The sequence below is a fragment of the Galeopterus variegatus genome, unplaced genomic scaffold (genome assembly GCF_000696425.1).
Source record: "Galeopterus variegatus unplaced genomic scaffold, G_variegatus-3.0.2 Scaffold381, whole genome shotgun sequence".
NCBI lineage: Eukaryota > Metazoa > Chordata > Mammalia > Dermoptera > Cynocephalidae > Galeopterus > Galeopterus variegatus.
The window spans coordinates 595,497-622,973 of record NW_007726492.1 but is presented as its reverse complement, the minus strand read 5'-3'; the positions used below and the strand labels follow the sequence as shown (position 1 = coordinate 622,973).

The window sequence follows — 27,477 nt, the reverse complement described above, 5'->3', positions numbered from 1 at the left end:
AGGACGGGGGGAGGGGAAGCTGGGCAGCGAAGGAGGAGGTGGGGGAGTGGGTGGCTGCGTGGCTGCGTTGTTGGACTCTGCTGGTCTGGGCGGGTGCGCGGGGGCGGCGAGACTAACAAAGTCGGAGCAGCCTGTTCTGAACGTGTGGGGCAAATGCAGGAAACACGGCAGGGGGGAAATGCTGGCTGAAGGATGTGTGGAAACTGAGTAGGATGTTAGGGGTGGAAGAGCATTATTGTTAAAGCGAGTTTCCCCAGTAAGGGTGGGAGGGAGGTATTGGCACCTTCCTTAATGCACTTCTTTCAACTCTCCTGGTTGTACCCATCTTTCCTGGAAAACAAAACCAAACCCAGAAAATACATAAACTTATAATCTCTACATATGTGCCAGCAAGAATGGCATATCCCTTTCAGAGTACAGCAGCAGTATTGCCATAGTTTTTCTGTGTTATTTTGTGTGTGGTTTAATCATCTCGGGATATTCTTGGCTTCTTTCTTGTCACGTATGCCTTTAAAGACAGATTTTTCATTTTCCTTCTGCAGAGAAAGTAGTGGTGGTTAAATTAGTATTTGCTTCAGTGGCAAATTAAATCATCAATCACTTATATGTCTGGTTACTAGGGGAAAGATAATCCTTCTTTTGAGTTATGTTTGTCTTAATTTTTGTAGCAGAAAGAGCCAGAATTAAGGCATGTTTGAGAATAAAATTAACTCCATTCTTTGTGGAGTTGCGGATTAATGGTTTATCATTTTAGATGAGAAATCGGCTATTGTAATGTTCTTCATATACTCTTCTGTAGTCTTTGTTGTGGCTAGCATTTTTTGTTATGAACACACTCTTTCCCCTCTGCCTTATAAACCAATGCTGATTATTCTAGGTATGTTTTGGTTTGATGAAAGGGTTGCTTTTCATAATCTTCAACTTTGTTATTTATTTGTCTGTTTTCATCTGCTTTGCTAAATAAACCATGGACAAAATTATTTTAATAGATGTAGTGATTTTGAAACAATATGGTAAGTAAACTCACCCATATGAGAAGTAGTAAAAGATCTTTTATTTTCAGAACAAGACAATTTCAGTATATTCAGTTTCTAGATACTAAATCAAAGTATGTGTGTTAGAGGAGGAAAACTTAAATTGAAGTTTTCCACCCAGTGATTCTCTCAGGAATTATCCTGAGAACTATGAATGCGTAATTGATCACTGATTTTGTATTTTGGAAAGCACGTTTGAGAATTTACTCCTTTACTCTGAACAGATTTCCTAAACAGTATGTTCACATATTCATGACTGTGTTGGCAAGATATACTACTTAGTGTCTTCTTCAAAGACTTCAGGAAAAATGGTTTCACACTGCATCATTATAGGGATTTTTTTTTTCTTTTTCTTTCTTTTTTTTTTGCTTATTGTTCTCTCTGATCTATAAAAGATCCTTCTATCTGCATGACAAAGTTTAAGCGTCCTAACCTGGCATTCAGGGCTTTCATTCTCTGGATCCAACTTAATTATTGCAACTTTGTTTCCCCAAACGCTTCTACATAGAAACCTCTGTTCCAACTATATCAACTCCCTGTCACTTAAATATATTTTGTGCATTTCTGCTTCATGTTTGTATAACGTCATCTGCATGCTTGAGATTTCCTTCTTTTCTCCACCTATTTAATTTTTTTCAAGCCCCAGCTTTTCCAAGAAGCTATCTCCAACTCCCTTAGTCCACAGCAGTCTCCTGTTTCTTTGAATTCCCATGGTACTTAATTGTCTTTACTATTTACTGGCAGTACTGGCTTTATTTTCTTTCTATGTTTGTGTCTTGCTATCCCTGAGAAGATGGAGAACCCCTTAAAGACAGGGAATAAGCCATATACTTGTTCAGTCTTCTCATTATATGTTTTCATTATTTTTGATAATATTTCTCATAAAAATGAATATCATCTTCTTCGGTTATAACCTTTGGCTTTTAAGCTTTCCGTTGGTTTTCTGAGGCAAGTTTCAACACAAACTAAAACTATATTTATTCTTGATAAACATTTATTCATCAGAAACTTTATCAGTGTGAACAACAGTAACACAGGACTTCTTGAAATAATTCCATTTCCTTTTACATTTTTTTTTTCTTTTCACTTGAATGTATGTTCCTTGTGGGAACACTTCAAAAATCAGAGTGAAAAAGATCTTGTTCTGCTCTTTGTTTCATTTAAATGAGATATCTGTGGGTCACTCATTTGCCATTTGTTTTTGAAAAAATTCAGCCATGGAATATTTAGGGGCAATATTTTTGAATGTAAAGAGACCTCTGTTATTATGTATAAATGAAGGTAGGTACACCAGAACTGAAGAAAAATAGAGCATGTTTACACACAAACATATATCTACATATACACACAGTATAATCTCTCTTTGATGAAGACAGTTCTGTTTGGTGATATTGTTATACTTAAAATGACTCTCAGTGAGATGATGTTTCTGAACCAAACTGATTAGTTATAGACAAGTATTTAATGGTTTATTGGATTGGGAAGAGACTAAAGGAAGGGAAAATAGTTAAATTATTCTGTTAATTTAGGTGAGAGGTGGTGAGAATCTGGCCTGAAATAATATTGAATAAGGGGAAATTGATAAATTTCAAAAGAAGTAAGGAGGGCTTTTTGAATTATTTTGCTGCTTCCAACATATACATGAGATAAAATAGACCAGTGGTTCTCTACCCTGGCTGCACATTAAAATTGCAAGAGAATTTTTTTTTGTTTGTTTTGGTTTTTTGTTTTTCAACGTATGCCTGGGCCCTAATCCAGACCAATTAAATCAGAATCTCAGCCAAGGGACTTTTTTTTTTTTTTTTTTTAATCTTCCCAGATGATTCTAATGTGCAGTCAGCGCTGAGAAACCCTAAAAAAGCTCATTTTTTTAGGCTCTGAAGAAATATTTGTTGTTTGAATGAATGAGAACATTGATTAAAGTTTAGTGATGAACCTAAAGCCACTTATCCAGAGGGTCAAAACCAAAACTAGGAACTAAGGCCTCCTCCCTCCTGTCCTCATCATGCCGCCCTCCTTGTTTCTCTTTACTTCATTCCCCTTCCTTTATTGGGATGGACCTCAAAGCTAAAGGATTATGGCAGCCTCTAAAAGGGGGAGTTTGCTAATTGAATCTAAAAGGGGGAATCTTAAAGGAGGAATCTGGAGTCTAAAAGGGAGAGTTTGCTAATTTACTTGAATCCCCTCTAAAAGGGGGAGTTTGCTAATTTACTTGAATCTCCAATTGGTCGTTTGTGTTCGTGACCTTTTTGAATAGATCTGCCTTTCAGATACTCCTTGACTAAAATTCTCACCCACATAAGGGCATAAAAACAAGGATCAGAAAGTTTGTAATCCATTTCAGTAAAGTAGCTGACTCTTGCTGTAATGTTGTCTTTGAAGTGGTTTATAGGTAGATGTGGCAAGATGAAGGGAAATTGCCTAGAACTTTTTGGTCTGTCTGGATACTTGTGGTAATTTGTTGATTTGAAAATGAATTTAATGATTACCCAAACAAATCCTGATTTTTTTTCATAATTGACTCTGTCACTAGTGTTACAAATAAGCGTATGTGTTTTAGCCTACTTGCAGCTGCTCCCACTGCTTCTTTATGTCCATGAGCAGTAGGTCTGTGAAAGAAATTTAGGAATTCTTACATACATCGGATTGTTCTGTGTCCTGGATAATCACGTTTTAAACCAGGAGTCGACTGTAGTATTGTCTGCATGTGCTGGTTTACTCCTTCAACTGTGGGATGTGGTGCATTGTAACAGGTTGTAAAATGGAGCCGGATACATGCATCTGATTTTGTGACATAGGTGAGCTCGTGATTATGATATTGTGGCTTGATTCAAATATCTGCCTTACTTTGTATAATAAATGTCTTCCTCAAAAATCAAATATGAAGCACATTTTTGACAGTCAACTCATATTTTAATAATTTGAGTTGCTAAACCTTGTAGTGATTTATTTTCTTCAGTAATGAATTCTATAGCACAAATAATCCCTAATTTCTTTCTTTTGGAAGTTCACATTTTAAAATAAAATGTTATCTTAAATTGGAGGGTATATTCATCATTAAAATAATACCATTTATACAAATGTTTATAAATTTCTAAGCACTTTCAAATATTATCCTATTGAATTCTAATAATAATCATGTAAACTTGGCAGAGTACATAGTAATTAGTGTTTGAGAGAGGTTAAGTGATTTGCCCAAAGTTAAATGGTGGGTATATGGCAGAGAGTGGGTCAGAGCCTAGGTTTTCCAACTCTAGTACTATCCCAGTGTCATTTCCACTGTAACTCATTCTCTTCTTATAAAAAAGCTATTATTAAAATAAACACTATGCCAACAAATAGGTTATTTATTCTGAAAAATACTTATTTAATTTCATAGGTTATATAGTTTTTGTTTGTGTTACAGTGTTTTGTTTTGTGTATATTTACATAACTTATTATGCTTCTCTTTCTGACGGTTTTAGAATAGATTTATTAAGCAAGTATTTATTAAATTCCAGCTTTGGAAACATAATTATGGCCATTAGAAAAGAGACACAGTTCTTGTCTTTGAGGGCTTTATAAAATAGTTGAATGTGTACAGTAATATATATGACAATTAGAAAAGAATTACATTATAATATATAACTATTTAAATAGAATACTTCAATAAACTGCAGAAATAAGAGATATGGAACTGTGGCATATTTTATTGGGGGTTAATTTAGTTTGGGAACGCTTCCTGAAAAGTTAGGTTAAGTATTTGCTTCGAACAGAAGTGGTCGATTGGGATATTTTAGAATTGGCCTTAGTTGGAATACTTTACTTAAGATTTAAATTTTAATATTTCAATTTAGATTATTTGTAATATAAACTCTGAAGCATGTATTTGGCATCAAAAGCATAAGTGTAGACAAGTTACAGCCTCATTGACAACATAGGAGGTGATGCTAGGGATACTTTTCATAAATAAAAGTAATCGAAGACTTACAGTATATTGATTTGCTGGAAGGTGTTGTTTGTTTAAATTCCAAGGTGCACAGTGAAACTTTGCAAAAGGGCAAATCATTCTCCCAGCCCAGCCTAGTCGCCTACTCTGAAATATGCTTACAGTGTTTGATGTCCCCACATTCTACAGAGGTTGGTTATCATCATGACCTAGAAGGGAAAATCTTTTAGATTTTCTCTCTATACTTTGTGTGTATTGGGGTACTTCTTGAAGCTTTATAATACTCTTATAATCAGTTCTCTGAAAAGTTTCAGAAAAGGTTGTCTGCTTCTCTGTTATAGAAAAAAATACCTTACACTACAGGAAACCATTTAGTATAATAAAAGAAAACTGCATAAGTCAATTTTATAACGATTTAAGTTTGTGTTTAGTCTCACTTTCAGCTAGTGCACTCAATCTGCTAAAAGTCAAACTCTAACTTTAATCTTTACATTTTTCCTGTTTCAAATAAACAGAATACCGGTCAATGGACTGTAACAGATAAACAGTGGATATTTTCTAATGTATTTTTTTATGTCATATTTTTTAAAGAAAAGGTTTTTCCATATAGTAAAGTCTGTCTTTTCATATTTGTGGACATTGTTGATTCTGTATACTCTTTAAAAATTTGTGGTGGAGATTGTTGTCACTTTTTTTTAAAATTAATTACTTCAGTCTTTTTCAGTAGACTGTTAGGGGTTCAAGGTGACAGGAGACAGATATAAAAGAACTGTTGCATAAATTTTTATTTGAACTTTGTGGAGACTAACCAATTATGGAAGATTTGTGAATGTGAATTTCACTCAAAAATGGCTTCTTAATGGTTATGTTCCCTAAGAGACTCTAGTATGTGTAGCCTAGAAATTTTCACTTCTTAAAAAAATAATTGCAATGTGTAACTCCTTCACTTTGAGCTAATTGGTTGGGGATGACTGTGTCAATGGGAAATAAGAGTAATTACATTTAAAGATATTTATGAATTAAAAATAGTAAATTGAATATAGGTAACTGTGTTCTTAACCTACCTTAATGAGTATGTAAGAATGGGTTTGTCATATCAATTTTATGTAAAGGGTGAAAGTTGCTGCTTTCAAGGAATCTATGATTTCATAGTGGTGTAAAATAAGAACTCACATACCTATTATATAAACTAGATCAGTGGTGGTGGTGATTGTGCGGTTGCATCCAGGGTATATTTGGCAGTGTCTGGAGACGTTTTTTGATTGTCCCAGTTTGGGGATTGCTACTGACATCTAGTGGGTAGACTAGGGATGCTGCCAAGCATCCTACAACAGAAAGGACAGTCCTGCACAACAAAAACTTAATTATCTGAAACAAAATGTCAATGGTGCTAAGGTTGAGAAACCCTGGGTTAGATTGAGATAAATGTCCTAAGTGAAAACAAAGTGCAGAGCAGGTTCAAAGAGGGAGAGATGACGTTTGATTGGGTTGTTGGAACATCAGAGGGAGCTTTATAAAGAAGATGGAGGATTGGCCTTGACGGGGGAGGCATCAGTTTTATAAGTATGCATAGAGGGAGGAAACTTCATGAATATGAAGTCTCCTCAAACTCAGTATATCAAATAATGAACTCTTGTTATTGACCTTAGGCCCCTTCATCACCCAGATCAGAAACTTGGGAGTTATTTTCAACTCTTCCCTTTCCTTCGCCCTCTATATCTAGTTAGGAACTAAGGCCCGTTGGTTATAGTTCTTGTAATAGCTTTCAGATCTATTCCTTTCCTGTCTATTCTCACTGCCACTGTTGTTGTTCAGGTTGTCCTCTTCTTACCTTTAACTGGACCTATCAGCAATTTTCTAAATTATCTCTTTGCCTCAAGTTTGCTATAACTCTAGTTGGTTCTCCACACTGTAGCCAGACTACTCTTTCCAGTATGCACTCATTGTCACTTGTTGCTAGAACACCTTCAAATCAGTAGCCATTTTCCTAATAATACATTTGAAAATCCTGTTTCCTTATTTCTTGTTTTGAACATTAAAAAACTGAGAAAAGCTAATAATATGGTTCTTCAAAAAGTTCGTGGAAAGATTGTTATCTTTTTATTTCATTTTCCATGAACTTTTTGAAGTACCCTCCTATACACACTATGCTTTATTTAACTTTTGTAATTTTTTATATTTTATTACTTAATATTAAGTTGCTAAGATTCATCCAAACTGTGTGAAACTGTAGTTCATTCTTTTGGATGGCTGCATTATCTTTCATTGTGTGAATATACCGTACTTACTCACTTTCTCACTGATGGCCATTTGTCTTGTTTTCCCTTATTTCTCTTGTGAACATTGTGGCCGTAAGCATTATTATACCTGTTTCTTGTTGCACATGCTCATGAATCTTTCTTGTGTATATACTTGGAAATGGAATTGCTGGGCTTTATTATATGTCAGTGTTCAAACTGGCTTATGATTTACATTTCCATTGACATGTGTAGGAGATCCTATGAATCCATGTCCTCTCCAATACACAGTATTCTCAGATTTAAAAATTTTGGCCAAATAAGTTTAAAATGGTATTTCAATGAAGTCATTTTTGATTTACATTTCTGTGATCACCAATGATGTTAACATTTCTTCAAATGTCTGTTGGCCGTATGTGTTTCCCGTACTGTGAAATAACTTCATTTATTTTGCCCATTTTCCATTGGTTGTCCTTTTTTACAGAATTCTATGAGTTTAAAGAAATACTTCTTATACTAATTGTTTGTCAGCTTTGTATATTGTGAATATCTTCTCCTAGTTTATAATTTGCCTTTTGCTTTTTAAGGAATCTTTTGATGAACAAATGCTCTAAATTTTAACACAGTCAACTTGATCAGTCTTTAATTTTATAGTCAATGATTTTTGTGTCCTGTTTAAGAATGTGTAAAATGTATTAATCTACATTTTTTACTAAGAGTTTTAAAGTTTTGTTTTTGGTGTTTAAGTTCTTAATCAATGTGGAACTGATTTTTATATATAGTGTGAGGTAGAGGTCCAATTTCTTGTTTTAACATATGGATCATCTTTTTCCAGATCCACTCTTGCCTACTTTTTTTCTTTTTAACACTTTATTTAGATAGAATTCACATACCAAATATTCACCCACTTAAAGTGTATTGTTTATTGGTTGTTAGTTCTGCATTCATCACTACAGTCTAATTTTGAAATATTTTCAATACCCCAAAAAGAAACCTTGTACCCATTAGTCTTTCTCCATTCGCCCTGCACCGCCCTCCCATCTAGCCTTAGGCAACCACATCTACTTTGTGTCTGCAGATTTGCTTAATCTGGATATTTCATATAAATAGATTCATACAGTGCGTGGCCTTTTGTGACTGGAATCTTTCATTTACTGTAATGTCTTCAGAGTTCATTTAGGTTGTAGCATGTGTCAGTACTTCATTCCTTTTTATTTCTGAGTAATATTCCATTATGTATTTTGTGTATCCATTCATCAGTTGGTGGATAATTAGGTTGTTTCCATTCTTTGGGTATTGTAAATAGTACTGCTATGAGCATTTATTTCTCTTGGGTATATATGTAGGAGTGGGATTGGTGGTTATATGGTGATTCTGTTTAACATTTTGATGAAATGTCGAATAGTTTTCCATAGTGTCTGCATCATTTTACATTCTTATCAATAGTGTTTGAAGATTCCAATTTCTCTAAATCCTCAACAACACTTGCTTTTATCTTTTTTTTATAGCCATTCTAGTGGGTATAAGGTAGTATTTGATTTGCATTTCACTAATGACTAATGATGTTGAGTATCTTTCCATGTACTAATTGACCATTTGTATATCTTCATAAGAGGCATGTCTATTCAGACCCTTTGTACATTTTCTAATTGGGTTGTCTTTTCATTACTGAGTTGTAAGAGGTTTTTTTTTTTTAAATTCTGCATAAAAGTTTATTAGATATATGGTTTGCAAATATTTCTTTCCTATTCTGTTGGTTGTCTACTTCGAAACACAAAATTTTGGAATTTTGACATAGCCCATTTTATCTGTTTATTCTTATGTTGCTTGTGCTTTTGGTGTCATATATGGGAAACCATTGCCTAACCCCGGGGTTAGGGAGATTTATCCTTATCTTTTCTTCTGAGTTTTACAGTTTTAGCTCTTACATTTAGCTTTATTATCCACTTTGAGTTGATTTTTGCATCTGACATGACATCAGGGTCTAACTTCATTCTTTTGCATGGATATCCAGTTGTCCCAGCACCATTTTTTGAAAAGATCATTCTTTCCTCATTATCTTGTTACCCGTGTTGAAAATCAGTTGACCATTGACCATAAATGTAAAGGTTTATTTCTGGACTCTCAATTCTATTTCACTGATTTATATGTGTATTTTTTTTTTTTTTTTTTGGCAGCTGGCTTGTAAGGGGATGCCTTAGGTTGAATGTCTCCCCCAGACTTAATCTCCACTGTGACTTTTAGGAAGGTGTGAAATCCTATTATGGTAATTGAGAGGTGGGGCCTTGAAGAGGTGGTTAGATTGCAGGACTATGCTGTGGTGAATGGATTAATAATGGTGGTCAGGGGCATGGTTCTGAGGGCTATAAAAAGAGAGTGCATGAGAACTGTCTCTCTCTCTCTTGTCTGCTGTTTTCTGCCATGTGAGACCCCTGGATCACTGTTGCCACCACCAAGGCCTTCACCAAATGTGATCCCTGGGTGGTGGACTTCCCAGCCTTTGAAACTGTAAGCAATAAATTTCATTTTTTAAAATAAATTACCCAGTTCCAAGTATCTTGTTATAAGCAACAGAAATGGACTAATACAGAAAATTGGTACCACAGAAGTGTGGTGTTGCTTATAACAAATACTTGAAAACATGGAAGTGACTTTGGAACTGGGTATTGAGGAAAGCCTGGAAGAATTTTAAGGAGCAGGCTGGAAAAAGCCTAGCTGTTAGTGGGAGTTTAGAAGACAAGAAAACCAGGGAAAGTTTGGAACTTTTTAGAGACTGGTTAAATGGTGACAACCAGAATGCTGATAGAAATATGGACAGTAAAGATCTTTCTAAAGAGGTCTCAGATGTAAATGAGAAGGGACTTACTGGAAACTGGGGCAAAGATCACCCATGCTATGAACTGGCAAGGAACTTGACTGCATTTTTTTCATGCTCAAATGTTTTATGGAATGTGATATTTAAAAATGCTGAACCAGGGTATTTGGTGGAAGAAATTTCTAAGCAGCAAAGCATTAGGGGAACTGCATGGCTACTTTTAACAGCCTATGCTGAATTATGGCAGCAAAGGTGTGACATAAAGCCATAATTTAAAAGAGAAGCAGAGTGTAAAGATTTAGAAGATTTGCAGCCTGGCCCTGTTTTAGAGAAGCAGAAAGCATTTTCAGGAAAAAAATCCAATGATGCAGCAAAAGGACTGGTTGCTAAAGACGTTAGCATGGCTGTGAGGCAGCTGGGTGCTAATAGCCAAGACAATGGGAGAAAGGCCCTGAAGGCATTTCAGAGATCTTGGAGACTGAGTCTTCCATTACAGGCCTAGGCAGACCAAATGGTCTAGTGGGGAACATGCCCAGGGCTCCCTCCGTTGGCTTGATGACCAGGGCCACCTTAGAAAACTGCTTCCAACACCAGCACCCTAGTGGTTTTGGCTGCTCCAGCCATGGCTATATTGGCCCCAGGTGTGGCTGGACCTGCGGCTTTGGAAAATATAAGCCAGAAGCCTTGGTGGTGTCCACATGGTGTTAGATCTGCAGGCTTACAGGATGCCAGAGCTGTGAAAGCTTGGGATCCTCCACCATGATTTCAAAGGATGTATGGAAAAGCCTGTGGGGGCCCAAGAAGAGATCTGTCGCAGGGGCAGATTCTCTGCATAAAGTCTTCGTTAGAGTGATGCCAAGAGGAAATGTGGAGTTGGAGTTGCAGCAGAATATCCCCACCAAGGCCATGGCTAGTGGAGCCATGGGAGCAGGACCGCCATAGAGACCCCAGACTTGTACAGCTACCAGTGTGCAATGCTAGCCTGTGAGAGATAAAGCATGGCTGAAGACTAGGAAAGCCATAGCAGCAGTGCTACTTGAAGACTTGGGGATTCATCCCCCCCAGCATGCAGAGGAGGTCAAACATGGAGTCAAGGTATATGATTCACCAGCTGTAAGATTTGATGCCTGCCCTGCTGGGTTTCAGACTTGTTTAGGACTTGATACCCCTTTCTTTTGGTTTATTTCTCCCATTTTGAATGGGAATATGTACCCTATGCTTGTCCCACCATTGTATCTTGGAAATAGATAATTTGGTTTGATTTCACAGATGGGGCTTTGAACTTTGGACTTTTGAGTTGAAACAAGTTAAGACTTGGGGGATGAAATGAATACATTTGTATGTGAAAAGGGCATGAGTTTTTGGGGTTGGGGTGGAATGCCTTGGGTTGAATGTCTCCCCAAAACTTAGTCCCCATTGTGACTTGGGAGGGTGGGAAATCCTATTATGGTAATTGCAAGGTGGGACATTGAAGAGGTGATTAGATTGCAGGACTATGCTGTAGTGAATGGATTAATAATGGTGGTCGGGGGCATGGTTCTGAGGGCTTTAAAAGGAGAATGCATGAGGACCTATATCTGTTCTGTTCCATTTTCTGCCATGTGAGACTCTTGGGTCACTGTTGCCACCACCAAGGCCTTCACCAAATTTGTTCCCTGGGTGGTGGACTTCCCAGCCTCTGAACCTGTAAGCAATAAATTTTGTTTTCTTTATGATTTACCCAGTTCCAAGTATTTTGTTATTAGCAACAGAAATAGGCTAATGCAGGGATCCAAACCCTTTACCTTGGTTTTGTAACATCATGCTCTGACCAGTTGAGATAAATGTCCAGCCCTGATATGTGTATTTTTAAACCAGTACCACACTATCTTGATTACTGTAGCTGTGTAGTAAGCTATATAGTAAGTTTTGTAATTGAGAGGTGTGAGTTTTCCAACATGGTTCTTTTTCAAGATTGTTTCGGCTATTCCAAGACCCTTGCATTTTCATATAAATTTTAGGATCGGCTTGTCATTTTCTTCAGAAAATGCAAGTTGGGATTTTGATAAGGATTGTGTTGAATCTATACATCGATTTGGTGGAATTTTTCCATCTTATCAGTATTAAGTTGTCCAATCCATGAATAAGGGATGCCTTTTCATTTATTTGCATCTTCTTTAATTTCTTTCAACAGTATTTTGTAGTTTTCCTAAGTATTTTATTTTTTGATACTATTGTAATTGGAATTTTGTTCTTAATTTCATTTTGGATTGTTCATTGCTAGTTTGTAAAAATACAATTGATTTTTATATAGTATTCATCTATTTTTCAACCTTGCTCAATATATTTGTTTATTCTAATAACTTTTTAATGAATTCATTAGTATTTTCTATATCATGCCATCTGCAAATATAGTGTTACTTCTTCCTTTTGAATCTAGATGCCTTTTATTTCTGTTCTTGCCTAATTGTCCTGGTTAGAACATCTAATTCATTGTCGAGTAGACATGGTAAACGTGGACATTCTTGTCTTGTTCCTGAATTTAGGGGGAATGCATTCAATCTTTCACCATTAAATATGATGTTAGCTATGGTTTTTTAGTAGATGGTATTTATTGGGTTTAAGAAATTCCCTTTCATACCTAGCTTTTAGAATGTTTTTTTCCTATTATAAAAGGGTTTGGATTTTTTCAGATGCTTTTTCTGTTATATTAAGATGATCATATGGTCTTTGTCCTTCATTGCATAAATATGGTATATTACACTGATTGGTTTTTTAATGTAAGATGAATGAGCCCACCTTACGTTCCTGGTCTAACTGTGCTTCAGTTTAGTCTGACAATGGCCTCCAAACTCTGTATTTTATCCTACCAAACTACGTGCTATTCTTGAAAGTATCATGCTGTTCCATGCTTTCATGTTTTGTTTTGTTTTGTTTTCCCGTTGTTAATATCTTTCTTCCTCTTTTCTACCTTGAACTCCTATTGATCCTTTGTATCCAAGATCAGGCCTTTCTTTATCCTTTTCCTTTCTCCTCCTCATGCATATACAGTGATTACTCTATACCTCTATAATAGTAGCTGTGATCCTGTATTGCAATGAATATATTTCCTCCATTGTAGCATGCACCATCATCGATTTAAAAACTTTACTGAAAAAAAAAATATGTTAAATGCATACATGGATTTCAGAAATGTTAGCATTAGAAGAAAATACACATTGTAAAATCAAAGAAATATGTTGTTTGCATTTCTCTTTTTATTGGTATTTTATTGGTTTTTATTTCTCTTTTTATTGCACACTTGTTGTGACTTTGTTGCTATTCCAGCATCTAGTACAGTGTGTGGTGCATAGTAGTTGTTTAACACATTTTGTTTAGTTAAGCCAGCTTTTTACCCTGGGTCTCTCCACCATTTGTCTCTTTGCTTTTCCTCTTTATTTTCTACTACTCTTCATATGTATACCTTATTCTCCAGTCAGATCAAACCTCTCATTGTCTTTCTGATTTTTGTTATTATTGTTTTGTTATATTATTTTTTAAAAAATGAAAAAGTGTTAGAAAGAAAAAAGAAATAGTAGCTTATTATTGCTTCATAAGCAGAGATATGATTATTAAACTCTAACAATGTGGAAATTAGCTATGGTTTTTTACATATTCTTATATTGCGCCATTGGTCGCACTTTCGTTTTAGAGTAGCCAGCTGCGTTGAAATATTTAGGTTAACTATTTAATGAAACTGATTTGTAAGTAATGTTTATTACATTAAATAAGTCTGGCATTGATAATATTAAATTATAAAATGTTTTGAGGATTATTTTTTAGACAAATTCTGTCTTGAAAATTATATTTGTAGATGAAGTCTAGGAAAAATTGGGAGATTAACACACATTTTATGGTTAGCTGTAGGAGTTTTACCAGTAGTGTAGCTCTAAATTGTTTCAAATTGTGTTTTAGCATATTTTGATCTAATTTTCTTTTCTTACATTAATCTGTGGTTCTCCATTTGCTTTGGACAAAGTTAAGATCATGGATCTGCTACCATGAAGTTGCAAAATTTATCATCCTTAGTAGGATCAAAGTTTGAAGCTTCTCATAAACAACGGCTCTGCATGTTCACTACTACTTCACTTGTAAAAGCCTTATCACCTAATGACTGAATTTTCTCATATTTATGTAATATTGTTGCCTTAAATGTCTTCCCATTGTCTATCATGTACTCTTCCAAACTGTACTTTCTGAAAGAGTTTTCTTTATGCCACTGTTCCACTGAAGAAAACTATTTTATAACATGATTTTTACGGTTTGCCTAAAAGTGCATTATGTGAATGTACCATAATTTAGTTAACCATTCCTCTATTGTTAGATGTTTAAGTTTGTCTGGCTACAACAAGGACTACTGTGAGGCTAATGCTGATGTCACAAATCTTGCTCACAGCGCCAATTGTCTAGCTCTTTTAATCCTGTTTGTGACGCCAGTTGTAAAGCTAGGCAACCATGCTAGTTGTTGCGGCTCTTTTACCTGCCAGTAATCCTGCACTGACTGGGCCGATGGTTGAGCTAGGGCTGGGTCTGGAGCTCCCAGACCCCTCAAGCCCATTTACAGACTGGGTCACAAACCCTTCACATACCAGGCTGGTTCACCAGACCCTCTCCACGCCAGGCTGGGTCACCAGACCCCTTCACACAGGTCTATGAGCTAGGCAACTGGCCACAACGTCCTTGGAAGCTGCAGGTCTGGAAAAACATGGCCGTGCAGGGAAGGCGCCTGAGGCAGTAAAACACCAGCCAAAGTGTCACCACTGTGTAGGCGCACCCACTCCACCCCCCCCACACAGTGTTTACCAAGCGACCCTGAACTTGTTCCGAGGCGAGGGGAGCCTGACCAAATCATTCCATTTTCCCAACAAAGTTATTGTTTAATATGAGTACACAGCCAGGTGCAATTATGTTCTTGGCTTTACGTTGCTCCCTTCCTCCCCAGAGGAATTTAAACTCCTTTAGGGCAGATAATGCATTCTATATATAAATTTCCTATAGTGTTTGGTTCAATGCTATGCCTTTCTGCAACAGTGAATAGTAAATGCTTGTCAAATTTTTAAACTTAAAATTGTGGGAAGGAGCATGACAATTTTGTATACCAACTTCTTATACCATTTGTCTAACTATGTAACTGAGTAGGGCTCATTGCCAATCACTGAGACCCCAATCTTTGCAGCAGAGAAAAAGGTTTATTTGCAAGGCAGCCGTACAAGCAGATGGGAGAAAATAAAATCCTCACATCTGCCTCCCTGGTAGAGGAGAAGAAGAGACATTTAAAAGGAAAAGGTTAGGGGTGATGGGAGTCTTATAGTGCAGTGATTGATTATAAAGTTTAGGGAAGTTCTGTAGAGATCTGTACAGGTACAAGCTGCCTGCATTCTTCTTCAGGGTTGCATGTTCAAAAAATGGCATTCACATGATCTGGAGGTGGAGTTTTTAGGCCCTCTGATATCAATAGGTCACCCATGAGACACTCATGCAGGCTCAGAAGAGAGGTCTATGGGCTCAGCCAGTTTGGACCAGTTTGCGCTGGACAAAACTCACTCCAAGGGTCCTGCAAAACACCTTAGCCAAACAACTTGTAACTTTTGTGTCAAAGATGTTATCTTAAGTGACAGCACAGGAAGAATATTCTTATGATCTTGACTCAGTTATTTTAGTTATGCAGGGATCAACAGTATTATGGGAACAGTTTGTAATAAAACTTTACTGATAGAGCAAGGAGAGTTAGCAGAAGATAATTTTTAGCTAAAAAGGCCACCAGTTCCACCTTTAAACTGTAGGGGAAAGGCTCTACCATGTTGCCTTGGTGATCTCTCATGTCTCTACATAGGCAAGACTCAACTACATTTTGACTCAAGTCTTGGGGAACATTCCGTGGTCCTTGTTGCTTTGCCTCCCAGGGATTTGTCACCCCTTTTCCCCTGGGTGACGGAGCCACAGGAGATTACTCAAAGCTCATCTCTTTTGAGCAGTGAGAAGCCCCGAAAGGGGTTAAACTCCTGGAATCCTCAAGAGCGAGGCATTCCTTCCATTTGGGAAATTAACCCCAAATTGGTGTCCTTTTCCCACATTTATTCTCCAGACCAGGAAGTTATAGGGAGGGCACATAGGTGGGGTTTTTGCTAAGTATAGTTTAACAAGTTTAACAATAGAAGCTGGTAACATTAAGTAAGACAAGCAAGGTGACATCCATAATGCAATTTGCAAGAAGTTAAGTTGATCTACCAACAAAAGCTTGATTTTAGCAAACATTCTCTTTTTACAGCAATTTCCCAGTATCTTTCCATATCAATCAGTAACCTGTCTGTCATTGAGCCAGCAACCTTGCTGTGTTACAATTCTTTATCTTACAATAGAGACTATAGCCTGGGAAAAATTTCCTGTCTTTTGCAAGGTTAACATTTGAAACTGCAAAGCTTTGGAAAACCAGGTCCTGTGAAATACATTTGCTTTATGTATACTCCACACTTCCTGGTTCATGGCAAGGTAGACCTGTGAGGAGCTGTCACATAGCCATTTTTACCTCTCTTCTTATCTTGTGGAAGGCTGCCCCAAGGCAGTTTATTTAATCTCCTTCCTTTGTTCTGGTGAGGGCTTTCCTTTGGGCACATTTGTGACTGTAAAATTGCATAGCTGCAGCCTAGATCTACTCCTTAACAGAGCAACCCACTGTGCGCATTGTCTTTCATTTGGTCTAGCCTGTTTGGTTTTGTCCTGTGGGACTAGAGGTATGGCGAAATGTACCAGGCTGATCATACTTTGTTTGTCTCAGTAACAAACTGTCTGAATCCATTTGGTCTTACTGACAGCTGCCACCATGCTGCTGTGTAGGTGCCACTTGTCCACTTAACATAGACTAATGGGGGGGGGGGGGGGAAGACATAACAACCACAATTTTTTTTGAAGTTCTTACAACAAGCAAATGGAGGGGACACACTTGGGTGGGAGGGGGGAGAGGGAGGAGGGAGGGAGGTTTCGGTGATGGGACATAATAATCAACTACATTGTATATTGACAAAAAAAAAAAACATAGACTAATGGGAATTTTTGGGATTGATGCATGGAATTTTTCATTGCTTTGTAATTAGTCAATTTACTGTAAGTTGCTTTTTTTAGCATGGCAGGTTGCACTTGTTTTTTTCTTTTGCTTTTCTCAAGGACTACTTATTTTTTGGAATCCAAAGCCTGCTAGAATTATCCTGGGGAATCAGTTCGATGGAGAGCAGTAGAAAGGTACTAAGGTATTTTAATTCATGCAAATAAAAAGTATACTATATAAACAGATCCACTTGATTTTCACTGGCTAGTTGACCTTGACCTAGGCAGAAAGGTCTCAAAGTCCTATTAATTATGTATCAATTCAGGTGTCGTAGAGATGGTTAAGATGACAGGTTTTGCCATTGCTTACTTCATTAATCAGACTAATTAGAACAACTCAGATATTATAGATTTTTGCTTTACAAAAAATAATTTACAAAAAGCATGATTTTGACATTAAATTTGAGTAGTTTCATTCTAATTTGCATTTTTAAAATGGTAAGGTATAGTAGAATGGCAGTATAATGTGACAACACAGTGATAGATGTATGGTAGCAGACCAGGTTGTGCATCCATAAAAATAAAATGATTATATATAATACCATCTTATAGTTAACCTGTAACTGTCTGCATATATCATTCTTATGAAGGGGATATATATGGTTAGAATTCAGTTTGCCTTGTGAAATATACCTTTAAAATAGTAGACTATTAATTGTATTTTTCTTATAACAAAAGCAGTGCTTACTTATTGTAAAAAAATTGGAAAAAAAAGCATAGAGGAGAAAATACAAGTCACTCCACATTCCACCAATCAGAATAAATATTGATATTTTGGTATATTTCCTTCACACCTTCACACTCATCCCCTTGTTCATACCTGTAAGTCTTTATAAGATATGTAGTAGTGTATAGAATGTACATCTTTAAAGGAAAGGGTTTATACTGTGTATATAGTTTTATCTTCTAAATGTTCTCGTTATTACCCTCTGAGTATATTTCCATATTAAGGAATCAATTCTATAATATGATTTTTAAAAGTTATATGTTATTCTATTTTAAGGATGTACCATATTTTATTTAGCCTTTACCTTATTGTTGGACATTTAAGTTGTTTCTAATTTTTACTCTTTTAAATAATCCTGAAATACACACTTGTTTTATGTATCTCTATTTGGTTTCAAAAATTGCTAGAGGTTGAATTCTTGGATCAATGGGTATGAACAGTTTTAAGGACTTTGATTTATATTGCCAAATTGCTTTCCAGAAAAGTTTACCTCATTTTGTTTTCATACCAGTGGTGTATGGAAGTGCCCAATTCAAAATAGCCTTGTTAACACTGAGTAATTTATTTAAAAACCTTTAGATTTGATGGATGAATCATGGTATCTTAATCTTTACATTTGTTTTGATTATAGTGAGGTTGAACATACTTTCATATGAGTATTAGTCATTGATAGTTTTCATTTTTGAATCTGCGTATGTCCTTGGCCAAAGTTTTATCTGTGAGTTGTTGGTATAATTTTCCTTTTTGGTAGTCTGAAGCTTTCCTTTTTATATAGCTAAATCTAGAAATCTTTCACGTGAGAATTCTTCCTTTATTTGATACTTTGAAAATTCTTTCTCTTTCTAATATTAGGTGACTATTTACTAAAATGTTTTTCTAGGTTTTTTATGGTTTATTTTCATATTTATCTTTTTCCTCTATCTGGATTTTATTTTAGTAAATTTATGTGATGAAGCTATAATATTTGTCTTTTGAAAATAGAAAGTTATGCAAGAACCATTTAATTAATAATAGTACATTGATTCAAAATGCCAAATTACAATATAATATCTCTTGTAAGGGTTGAAGTGTAGTGACATTCTTAAAAATCACTTTGATGTGTAGGTGTCATTACACTGATTCATTAGTCATTATTTCTTGGTGCAACTGAAAAACTGCATAGAATTTCCTACAGACAGCTCTTCATTAGAGCTGCCCCTCCCACCTTTTAAATAAAGTTTTGTCCTTCCATGAAGCTTAATTCTTGCATGACTCACAGTCCTTTTCTCACTGAGCATATATGTTATCTGCCCTCTGGTCAGCAGTTGTGGTTTTTCCTTGTGGCATCTGTTTTTGTTTGTACCCTTACTTCTCAAAGTGCCTGTGCTCAAAATGAGCCTTCCATTATTGGTTGCTGCAGGTCAGTGAGATCTGCTTGTTATTGTTTCTCTTAATTGTTGGTTTTAAGGCACTTTTTTCTTCATATATTCCAATGTCTGCTTTACAAGATTTTTTCTGTCCACTGTACTTATAGTTAATATTTAATTCATCATGGAGTAGCTTAGAAATTCTGTGACCCATATGTGTCTTACTCATTCAGCAAGGTTTCAGTGTTATAAACTGTTCATTATCTTGTCCTGAATGGCAGCACAACACCCTTCTAGGGAATACTGAGTCACAGAATCACTTGTCTTTGTAGAGGGCATCTGTTGAGAGCAGATGCCAGAACTGTGGGGTTGTCATTTCCCATCACGCTTCATCATCAGAGTCACTAATACTTAAAAGAAGTTCTCCATTCTTGTATCGACAGACAGCTGTGGTGCCTCCTGTTTTCTTGTTGCTTTTGTTTTTAGTCTTGGCAGTACTTTTAGATAGAAAAATAGATAAGGAAGCATTAATATTTGAGAGCATATTTATCAAATTTTCAGTACTGTAACTGTGCTCACATTTGAGCAATAGCAGTTACCAAGGAGCAGAGAAAATTTATTCTTTTTTGTGTTAGGAAATAGATATCTAAGTTGGTTGATTTTATGCAGCCTCTTAAAGGCTTATAATTCTGGTATCTATGAGGGGGTTTTCAAAAAGTTCATAGAAAGATTTTTATTATCTTTTAATTCTTTTTTTCCATGAACTTTTTGAGGTACCCTCATATTTCCCATGTCATAAGAAATGACTATAATGGTCTAATTTCCATCATTTTATTTTTTATTTTTATGTATGTTATCTATCATTATGTACAAGTTGATAATTTTCCCTTCATTTTTATTGATTATTTCTTCTAGGTGTTTTAGGTTGTTGCAGAATATTTACTCATTTCCGATAGCTCAGAAATAGTGAGGAGTTAAATGATTTTGGCAATATTTTACAGATAGTAATCAGCGGAATCAGAAATGCAGTTCAGATCCAGTCTAGTGCTCATTTGCTAAATAACAGTTACCCCTCATTTTTTAGTTCTAAGACTTCTGTGACTTTTGAGATATACCCTATGTATATACCCCATGTATGTAATGCAGTCCAGCCATGAGAGTTTTGTGAAAATTACAATTTTATTAGAACTAGATGGAGGAGATTCATTTTGCGTTGTTCCTTTCACTGAAGTGTTATTATCTAAGCTGGCATTATTTGGTGCTGGAATGGAAAAATTGGTAATGTTTAGGGTTGGTGTCTGACTGAATTTTTTGTCTACCCTAACACCTAGTGCCTAATTCATAGTTAATGCTTAATGGAATTTTGTTGAATGAATGACAAAGGCTGTGGATCAAGTTAGGAAGCTACCTAGGAAATAAGGAGAATGAAGCTTGGAAGGTGAGTATCAGGATTTGCCTGCCTCTATCTCAGACTTTTATAAGTACAGGACCACAGAGAATTTGATACTTAAGATGTTTATATATTTTACCTTTTGTATTGTCTGTGGTTAGGCTGCATCATCTAAGCCTTGCTGGAAAAGGAATGGTACTACTGGGAGACAATTCTCCATGGGTCTCATGTTTCTGCACATCTTGCAAATGAGGCATGAAACTGCCCTGTGTACTGGACTGTCATTTCAAGTATGATTGTAGAGTTAACAGCCTTGTAACATAGCCATAGTGTCTCCCTCCAAAGCAAAGGGTAGATTTTCTTGCATCCTTGGAAGAATGAGATAGTGTCTCTCCCCAGAGCAAAGGACAATCATGCTTACTGTGCAGTAAAATAAAGATAATGTCTTCCTTCAAATAAAGGACAGACATGCTTACTATTATACACGGTTTGGGTTCCCTCAGCTCAGGTTCCTCTCTGATAATATGAGGTACTGCATGTGCACTCATCCATCTGGGCCCATCTACATAGCCCCAATGGGATTTGAGGGGGCAAGGGAAACTGATACAAATGTGCTGCTCATGCCACTTGCTGTGCTGTGAGTAAAAGTCATTTCCCTCTCACATAGGAATCTCATATCTTCTGCTAGTATCTATCCATACAACAGTGCTAGGCTAACTAACATGTTGGCTTACAAGTAGGGTAAAATCTCAGATCCTTTAGAGTTCTTGACAGATACTCAGCACAGTGGTTTTGCCTATGTTATCTCCCTTTTGAAGAAACTTGTTTAATTAATTTTCTTTAATTCTTGTTTTTTGAATTGGTTAAAAAATTGAAAAATTAATACGGTCTCATCTCTTGAAGGAGCCCAGAAAGCTGTGTGTTATCTCATGTGAAACAGTTCTGAATTGGTATATTAAGAACAGTGAGGGCTTTATAATGGTGTTCATTATTTTCTGAACCAAAAATTGAGACTTGAAGTAAGATTTATGTTCTTCTTCCTATTGCAAAAAGCAATCTTGGGTTTGTGTGTGGTTAGGAGATTTAGAATTCTTCCGACCCTGGTTTGTGGTTGCAATGGGACAGAATATTTGAAATGTGGGACAGGAGGTCACAACAGTGTGTTGGAGTGGAAAATCACACATAGAGCATGGACTTTGAATTCATATCTAGTTTGGAACCCTAATGCTGTTGGTTATTACTAAGTTTTTTTTTTTTTTTTAACAACACTAGGCATGTCATTCAATCTGTCTTTGCTTCATGTGTATAATGAGGAGCAGTAGGAGCACAAGGTTGTCATAAGAAATAGAAATAATCTTTGCAAAATACATGGCATTTTGATCTAGCATCTGGTATGTGTGTGTGTCTATAATATTTGCCCCAGTCCCACTTAGGTTATTGTTGATGTGAATTTAGAGTTCTGATTTCAAATTATTTCTTTTTTTTTTTTTTTTGTCTTTTTGTCTTTTTCCGTGTCCGGCAACGGATCGCAACCCTCAGTGTTGCCCCCGTACCGGACCGGGGACCGGCAACGGGATGGCAACCCTTGGTGTTGCTCCCGCGCCTCGCTCAGCCAGTGAGCGGGAACCGGTCTGTATGTGGGATCCGAACCCTCGGGCAGGAGCGCCGCCGCGCTTCCCAAGCGGCGCACTTATCCAGTGCGCCACCGGGCCGGCCCCTCAAATTATTTCTTTATTAACCCCCGTGTTCCTTTAAGAGGAAAATTCTATGATGATATCTCTGTTAAGGATGTGTTCCAACAACACACTTCACTTTAGAAATTTTACCAATGGTAAAATGTGTCAAGTTTTCAAATATTATTCAGGGTTTTTTTTTAGTAAGAGGGACTAGAGTACCCTATATTATTAAATAGCACCTAAGGAAAACTCATGTATCTTAGTTTAAGTTTTAAAAATTTGTGCAACCCCCACCCTTTTGTACACTTGAATAAGATAAAACTATAATTATTATAATTAGTATAGTGTCATGGTATAATTTCTGAAAGTAATTTTCTATACTTTGACAGAAATGCTAGCCAATGGGCTGGGAATTGCACTGGGCAGCATTTAGACCCATATGTGGCTCCTGTGGCTGTAGCTTGGAAGACAGAAAACAGATTTTCATTCCATCTTACTCCTCTCCTCCCTTCCCTAGCTTCCTTGATCTTTGGAGCTCAAGAATGATACAGGATACAGTTTAGATCAGATTATTTAATATTATCTATTGAAGTATCTAACAGGCTCCCAGCAGTTTTACAAGGAGCATCTTGAACAAAGGCAGGAAACAAACAGTACACAGCAGTATGTCTACTGTTGATTTACTGCCAATACTGCTGGATGTGATTTATGATTAAAAACAAGACAAAAAATAGTTCAGTGGTTATAAAGGTGCTTATCTCTAAGGATACTAATTAACTGAGGTTTCACTTTACTGCACAAGAGAAAAAATACACAGCTACTTAATTTTTGAAATTTTACAAGCATTCTCATTAATTCTAATAATTTATTATTGTGGGGTATATTAGTTTCTTGTGGCTGCTGTAATAATTTACCACAAACTTAATGGTTTAAAACAACAGAAATTTAGTCTGTCACAGTTCTGGAGATCAGAAGTCTGAAATGAGTTTTACTGGGCTAAAATCAAGGTTTCACCAGGGTCATACTCCCTCCAGAGGCTCTAGGGTAGAATCCATTCCTTGCCTCTTCCAGCTTCTGGTGGCTGCTGGCATTCATTCCATGGCCTCATTACTCCAACGTCTGCCTCACTCTTCACATGGCCCTCTCCTCAATGTGTCTGTGTAGTTACCCTCTGCATGTGATGGCATTTAGGACCAGCCTGGAAGATCCAGGATAATCTCCTCAAAACAAGATTCTTAATTACATCTGCAAAAACTTCATATAAGGTAACACTCACAGGTTCCAGGAATTAGGACAGATGTTTTTTTTCATCCAAATTGTATTTTATTTTGTCAATATACAATGTGGTCGATTATTGTGGCCAATTACCGAAACCTCACTCCCTAGTCCCTCTCCCCGCTCCCTCCCAACAAGGTCCTTTCTATTTGCTTGTCCTATCAACTTCAAGGAATTATAATTGGTAAGACTTCTTCCCGGGCCGGCCCGGTGGCACACTGCTACAGTGCGCAGCTTGAGAGTGCGCCGGCGCTCCCGCCGAGGGTTCGGATCTCACATACAGACCGCCGCTCACTGGCTGAGCGAGGTGCGGGGGCAACACCGAGGGTTGCGATCCGTTGCCGGTCACAAAAAAAGGGAAAAAAAAAAAAAAAGACTTCTTCTCTCCCCCACCCAGTTTTTTTGTGTATTTATTTATTTATTTATTTTTAGCTCCCACAAATAAGTGAGAACATGTGATATTTCTCTTTCTGTGCGTGACTCGTTTCACTTAATATAACTCTGTCTAGGTCAATCCATGTTGTTGTAAATGGCATTATTTCATTATTTTTTGTAGCAGAGTAGTATTCCATTGTGTAGACATACCACCTTTTCCATATCCACTCATCTGATGATGGACATTTGGGCTGGTTCCAACTCTTAGCTATTGTAAATAGTGCTGCAATGAACATTGGAGAACAGGTATGCCTTTGACTTGATGATTTCCATTCCTCTGGGTATATTCCCAGCAGTGGGATAGCTGGGTCATATGGTCGATCTTTCTGCAATTGTTGAGGAATCTTCATACCATTTTCCATAGAGGCTGCACCATTTTGCAGTCCTACCAACAATGTGTTAGTGTTCCTTTTTCTCCACAACCTCGCCAGCATTTATCATTCACAGTCTTTTGGATATTAGCCATCCTAACTGGGATGAGATGGTGTCTCAGTGTGGTTTTGATTTGCAATTCCCAAATGCTGAGTGATGTTGAGCAATTTTTCATATGTCTGTTGGACATTCGTGTATCTTCCTTTGAGAAATGCCTGTTTAGCTCTTTTGACCATTTTTTTTTCGTTAAATTTTTATTTTGTCAATATACACTGTATATGATTATTATGGCCCAGCTGTCTTTTAGCTCTGTTAATTGTTTCTTTTGCTGTGCAGAAGCTTTTTAGTTTGATATAATCCCATTTGTTTATTTTTCCTTTGGTTGCCTGTGCTTTTGGGGTCATATTCATGAAGTCTGTGTCTGCTGTCTTTTAGCTCTGTTAATTGTTTCTTTTGCTGTGCAGAAGCTTTTTAGTTTGATATAATCCCATTTGTTTATTTTTCCTTTGGTTGCCTGTGCTTTTGGGGTCATATTCATGAAGTCTGTGTCTGCTGTCTTTTAGCTCTGTTAATTGTTTCTTTTGCTGTGCAGAAGCTTTTTAGTTTGATATAATCCCATTTGTTTATTTTTCCTTTGGTTGCCTGTGCTTTTGGGGTCATATTCATGAAGTCTGTGTCTGCTGTCTTTTAGCTCTGTTAATTGTTTCTTTTGCTGTGCAGAAGCTTTTTAGTTTGATATAATCCCATTTGTTTATTTTTCCTTTGGTTGCCTGTGCTTTTGGGGTCATATTCATGAAGTCTGTGTCTGCTGTCTTTTAGCTCTGTTAATTGTTTCTTTTGCTGTGCAGAAGCTTTTTAGTTTGATATAATCCCATTTGTTTATTTTTCCTTTGGTTGCCTGTGCTTTTGGGGTCATATTCATGAAGTCTGTGTCTGCTGTCTTTTAGCTCTGTTAATTGTTTCTTTTGCTGTGCAGAAGCTTTTTAGTTTGATATAATCCCATTTGTTTATTTTTCCTTTGGTTGCCTGTGCTTTTGGGGTCATATTCATGAAGTCTGTGTCTGCTGTCTTTTAGCTCTGTTAATTGTTTCTTTTGCTGTGCAGAAGCTTTTTAGTTTGATATAATCCCATTTGTTTATTTTTCCTTTGGTTGCCTGTGCTTTTGGGGTCATATTCATGAAGTCTGTGTCTGCTGTCTTTTAGCTCTGTTAATTGTTTCTTTTGCTGTGCAGAAGCTTTTTAGTTTGATATAATCCCATTTGTTTATTTTTCCTTTGGTTGCCTGTGCTTTTGGGGTCATATTCATGAAGTCTGTGTCTGCTGTCTTTTAGCTCTGTTAATTGTTTCTTTTGCTGTGCAGAAGCTTTTTAGTTTGATATAATCCCATTTGTTTATTTTTCCTTTGGTTGCCTGTGCTTTTGGGGTCATATTCATGAAGTCTGTGTCTACTCCTACTTCATGAAATATTTCTCCTATGTTTTCTTAAAGAAGTTTTATTGTTTCAGGGTGTATATTTAATTCTTTATTCCATTTTCAGTTGATTTTAGTACATAGTGAGAGGTATGGGTCTAGTTTCATTCTCCTGCATATGGATATCCAGTTCACACAGCACCATTTGCTGAAGAGGCGGTCTCTTTCCCAGTGTATAGGCTTGGTGCCTTTGTCAAAGACCAGCAGGCTGTAGGTGTGTGGGTTGATTTCTGGGTTCTCTTTTCTATTCCATTGATCAGTGTGTCTGTTTTTATGCCAGTACCATGCTATTTTGGTTATTATAGCTTTGTAGTATAAAGTCAGGTAGTGTTATGTCTCCAGTTTTATTTTTTTTGCTCAGTATTGCTTTGGCTATGCGTGGTCTTTTCTTATTCCATATAAACGTCTGGATAGTTTTTTCCATTTTTGATAAAAATGTCATTGGAATTTTGATGGGGATTACATTGAATTTGTATCTCATTTTGGGTAGTATGGACCTTTTCACAATATTGATTCTTCCAATCCAAGAACATGGGATATCTTCCATCTTCTTATATCCTCTCTAATTTCTCTCAGCAGTGGTTTGTAGTTCTCATTATAGAGATTTTGAACATCCTTGGTTAACTCAATTCTTAAGTATTTTATTTTTTTGTGGCTATTGTAAATGGGCAGGCTTTCTTGATTTCTCTTTCTTCATGTTCACTATTGGAGAATAAAATGCTACTGATTTTTGTGTGTTGATTTTTTATCTGCTACTTTGCTGAAATCATTTATGAACTCCAAGAGTTTTTTTGTAGAGGCTTTAGGCTGTTTGATATGTAGGATCTTGTCATCTGCAAACAGGTACAGTTTGACTTCATCTTTTCCAATCTGCGTGCCCTTTATTTCCTTCTCTTCTCTGATTGCTCTGGCTATTACTTCCAACACTATGTTGAATAGGAGTGGTGAGAGTGGGCATCCTTGTCTAGTTCATTCAGGATGATATTGGCAGTGGGTTTATCATAGATGGCTTTAATTATGTTGAGATAGTTTCCATCTATACCTAACTTATAGAGGGTCTTTGTCATGAATGAATGTTGAATTTTATCAAATGCTTTTTCAATATCTATAGAGATGGTCATATGGTCCTTGTGTTTGACTTTATTAATAAGGTATATCACATTTATTGATTTGTGAATGTTGAACCAACCTTGCATCACTGTGTTGAATACCACTTGATTGTGGTGAATAATTTTACGTATGTGTTGCTGTATTCTGTTAGCTAGTATTTTATTGAGGATTTTTGCATTTATATTCATCAAGGATATCGGCCTGTAGTTTCCTTTTTTAGTTGTCTCTTTACCTGGTTTTGGTATTAGAGTGATGTTTGATTCATAGAATGAGTTACGGAGATTTGCCTCTGTTTCCGTCTTTTGGAATAGTTTGTAAAGAGTTGGTGTCAATTTCTCTTTGAATGTTTGGTAAAATTCTGCTGTGAATCCATCTGGTCCTGGACTTTTCTTGTTGGGAGCCTTCTGATAACAGCTTCAGTCTCCTTTATTGTTATTGGGCTGTTCAGATTTTCTACATCTTCTTGGCTCAGTTTTGGTAGCTTGTGTCTGTCCAGAAATTTATCCATTTCCTCCAGATTTTCAAATTTGTTGGCATATAGTT

The 27,477-nt window shown here is 36.5% G+C and overlaps 1 protein-coding gene across 1 annotated transcript in view; it reads left to right on the top strand.

Annotated features, from left to right (window-relative positions):
• The window catches only part of LRCH2 (leucine-rich repeats and calponin homology (CH) domain containing 2), a 152,580-nt gene that overhangs the window by 19,235 nt on the left and 105,868 nt on the right, over nt 1-27,477 (top strand). The window lies entirely within an intron of this gene.